Source organism: Saccopteryx leptura, chromosome 3, assembly GCF_036850995.1.
Source record: "Saccopteryx leptura isolate mSacLep1 chromosome 3, mSacLep1_pri_phased_curated, whole genome shotgun sequence".
NCBI lineage: Eukaryota > Metazoa > Chordata > Mammalia > Chiroptera > Emballonuridae > Saccopteryx > Saccopteryx leptura.
Genome location: NC_089505.1, coordinates 47,622,734 through 47,627,362, shown reverse-complemented (window position 1 = coordinate 47,627,362; position 4,629 = coordinate 47,622,734). Strand labels below are relative to the sequence as shown.

General features: G+C 37.4%; 1 pseudogene; it reads left to right on the top strand.

Moving 5' to 3' along the window:
* Positions 1-833: 833 nt before the first annotated feature.
* LOC136398151 (tubulin alpha-1A chain-like) lies at positions 834-3,216 on the top strand (annotated as a pseudogene).
* The last annotated feature ends 1,413 nt before the right edge of the window (positions 3,217-4,629 follow it).

The following is a 4,629-nucleotide window of genomic DNA, read 5'->3' as shown; positions in this document are numbered from 1 at the left end:
ACTGATATTTGACAAAGGAGGTAAGAGCATACAATGGAGTAAAGACAGTCTCTTTAACAAATGTTCCTGGGAGAATTGGACAAATACATGCAAAAAAATGAAACTAGACCACCAACTTACACCATTCAAAAAAATAAACTCAAAATAGATAAATGGCTTGAATGTAAGTAGTGAAACCATGATCATTTCAGAAGAAAACATAGGCAGTAAGCTCTCTGACATCTCTTGCAGCGGCAATATATTTGCTGATTTGTCTCTATGGGCAAGTGAAATAAAGGACAGGATGAACAAATGGGACTATATCAAACTAAAAAGCTTTTGCACAGCTAAAGACAATATGAACAAAATAAAAAGACAAACCACAGAATGGAAGAACATATTCGCCAACACGTCCAATAAGGGGTAAATAATCAAAATCTATAAAGAACTTGTAAAACTCAACACTAGGAAAGTAAACAATCCAATCAAAAATTGGGCAAAAGAACTGAATAGACACTTCTCTAAAGAGGACATACAGATAGCTAATGGGCATATGAAAAAATATTCATCCTCACTAATCATTAGAGAAATTCAAATTAAAATCACAATGAGATACCACCTCACACCTGTCAGATGGTGCTTATTAACAAAACAACACATAACAAGTGCTGGCGAGATTGAGGAGAAAAGAAAACCCTCCTGCACTGCTGGTGGGAATGCAGACTGGTGCAGCCACTATGGAAAACAATATGGAGATTCCTCAAAAAATTAAAAATAGAACTGCGTTTTGACCCAGCTATCCCACCTCTAGGAATATATCCAAAGAATAACAAATCACTAATTCAAAAGAAGACATGCACCCCCATGTTTATTGCAGCATTGTTTACAATACCCACGATCTGGAAACAGCCCAAATGTCCATCAGTAGTAGAGTAGATCAAGAACCTGTGGTACATATACACAATAGAATACTATGTGGTCATGAAAAAGAAGGAAATCATACCCTTTGCAGCAACATGGATGGACCTGGAGTTTATTATGCTAAGCAAAATAAGTAAGGCAGAGATAGAAAAATATTATATGATTTCACTCATATGAAGAATCCAATGAACAATGAGAACTGAAGATTGGAAAAAAGGCAGAGAAAGAGGCAAAGAGTTCCGAGGGAAAGGGGAAGAGAGGAGGGAATCAAAGAAAGGAAAGACATTAGAGAAAGTATATAAACATAACACAGAGAGATAGAGGGCAGGATAGGAAAGTATGGAGGAAAAGGAGGAAGGCAGTGAGGGGAGGGGGCAAAGGGGGTATCAAGGAGAACAAGGGGTAGGAGGGAAGGAGATATATTCTGGAATACACTTGTAACTATATAAACACAACAAATTAAAATCAATTTAAAAAACTTACTGAATGGGCTCAATAGTGTAAAGGAGATAGCACAGTAAATAATCGCCAATTTTAAAGATAAATTGATAGAAATTAACTACTCTAAAAAACAGAAATACACAAAAGATAGAAAAAAATGAACTGAGAGATTCTCTTACATTCACCATCTAAAAGTTGTGCTGTAAAGGCAACAACCTCTCCACTTCCTCTCCACCATCCACTTAGCAGCAACAAAGTAGCAACTGTGCATAAGTGCATCCTCATTCATGTTGTCTAGGCTGGTGTCCAGTTTGGCAATGCCTGTCCGGAGCTCTACTTCCTGGAACATGGCATCCAGTCCAATGGCTAGATGATAAGTGATGACCATTTAGGGGGGAGATAACTCTTTCAATACCTTCAGTAATACATAGGCTCTGGTAAACATGTGTCAATACAATGTTTGTAGACCTGGATCCGACAGTCATTGATGACACACTGGTACCTACCAACAACACTTTTACCCCGAGCAGCTCATTATAGGTGAGAGAGATGTTGCCAATAACTATGTTGGTGGACACTCTACCATTGGCAAAAAAATCAATGACCTTGTTTTGGACTGAATTTGGTAAACTGGCTGATGAGTGCACAAATCTTTCAGGCTTCTTGGCTTTCCACAGCTTGGTGGGAGAACTGGTTCTGCATCACCTCCTGCTGATGGACTCTCTCTCTGTCAATTATGGCAAGAAGATGAAGCTGGGCCCTGGCCAGTTGGCTCACTGGTAGAGCATTGGCTTGGTTTGTAGAAGTCCCAGGTTCTATTCCCACTCAGGGCACATAGGAGAAGCGTTCATCTGCTTCTTCACCCCCCCTCGCTTTTTTCTCTCTTCTTCTCCCCTCCTGCATCCATGGCTCTATTAGAGCGAGTTGGTCCTGAGCATTGAGGATGGCTCCATGGCCTCCACCACAGGTGCTAAAAAATGGCTCTAGTTCCAACAGAGCAAGGGTCCCAGTTGGGTAGAGCATCGCCCCCTGATGGGTTTGCCACGTGGATCCTGGTAGGGGCGCATGTGTGAGTCTATCTCTGCCTCCTCTCCAAAAATTAAAAAAAAAAAAAAGTTGAAGTTGAAATTCTCTATTTACTCAGGACCCCAGGTTTACATAGCTGTGGTTGTGCTCTACAACTCCATCCTCACTACCTACAGCACCTTAGAGCACTCCAAATGTGCGTTAATGGTTGACAAGAAGGCCATCTATGATATTTGTTGAGAAACCTTGATACTGAGCACATAACCTATACTAACCTGAGTAAGTTGATAGGCCAATTGTGTCCTCCATCACTGCTTCCCTTAGATTTGCTGGAGCCTTGAATGTTGATCTGACTAAATTTGAGACCAACTTGTTGCCTGTTTTCACATCCACTTCTCTCTGGCCATGTATGCCCCTGTCACCTCTGCTGAGAAAGCCTACCATGGGTAGCTTTCTGTAGCAGAGATCACCAATGATTGCTTTGAGCTACCTAACCAAATGGTGAAACATGACCCCTACCATGGTAAATACATGTCTTGCTATCTGTTGTACTGTGGTGACATGGTTCCCAAAGCTGTCATTGCTGCCATTGCCACCATCAAGATCAAGTGTATTATCCTGTTTGTGGACTGGTGCCCCACTGGTGTCAAAGTTGGCATTTATTACCAGCCTCCTACTATGGTAGCTGATATAGACCATGCCAAAGTACAGCAAGCTATGTGCATGCTGAGCAGCACAATAGCTATTATTGAGACCCGTGGCTGCCTGCACAAGTTTGACCTGATGTATGCTAAGTGTATTTTTTTCACTGATACAGGAAAGTTTACTGAAGTCCATGAGAGTTTATAAGAAGGTTGATGTAGATTCTGTTGGGGAAGAGGAATACTAAAGTTAAAATGTCACAATAGTGCTGCTTTTATAGAAAAGCTTATTCTCTTCTAAACATTGAAAAGTTGTGGTCTGATCAGTTAATTTATATGTAGCAGTGTATACTATCCTATACAATTACTGCCCTATATTTTAGGACAGGACGCTTTGTTGCAAAACCAATCTGTCTATTTCTCTGATAAGTTTTAAATAAAGTATTCCTTGTTATAAAAAAAGGAAGAAAAAAATGAACTGAGACTCATAGAACTGTGGAACAAAACAAACATTTTAACATTTGACTCGTTAAGAAAAATACAAAGAGATAGCTGCAAAACATATTTAGAGAAATGATGAGTGAAAACTTAATTTGGTAAAAGGTATCTACATGTACAGATTCAAAAGCTTAGCTAGTCCTCAAAAAAACTCAACGAATATCATGCTGAGGATTATCAAACTAAAACTGCCAAAAACAAAATATAAAAAATGAATCTTGAAATGAGGTAGAAAAAAAATGACCCACTACCTATAGAGGAGCTGCGATTTGAATGTATTCTGCTTTCCTCCTAGAAGAAAGTGAAGAAGACAGCAGGGCACCATTCTTAAAGGACTGGAAAAAAAAATGTCAGTGTAGAATTCTGAATTTTTTGAAAATATCTTACAGGAAAAAGTAAAATAAATATTTTCAGCTGAAGGAAAACTAAGAGAACTTGATGCCATCAGAACTGCTCTAAAGGAAATGCTAAAATTCCCCAAACTGATGGGAAATTTAGGAGAAAATTTGCAATGTAAAAAAGGAAGGAAAAGCTACCAAAATATATTTCTGGGTAGTTAGAATAGATTTTTTTCCTCCTAAGTTCTTTAAAATATAAATGATGTTCAAAAGCAAAAAAATATATGATATTTTCTGGTGATATTTTTAATGTATGTAGATTTAATACATATGATATATAAGGTGGGTGGAGTAAAAGTAGTTTTACAGTTGTTTATGAAAAATAATGCTGTAATTAATAAATAATAATATGAGTAAATTCTGTGTTTCATATTCTAGATTTTTGTAAACCTACATTTGCCCCACCCTGTATGCATAACATTTACATGATGTTAAAATTACAGTAGTAAGATTTTTGCATTTAAATTACTATTTAAGAGTTCTTATAAAGGAAATGTATATTGCATTTTTTAGAGAAAATGTTGCAAACAATAGAAAGAGAAAAAGACAAAACACAAATAGATGAGTTAACATTACATTCTGAAAACCATTCATATAATCCAAAAGAAGAAAAATAATTGGAAAAAGAAAAACAAAAAGCGAGAGACAAGACAACAAAAACACAAAGTAAAGTAGAAAACTGAAATCCAATCCTATTAGTAACTTCACTAAAAATAGTCTAAACA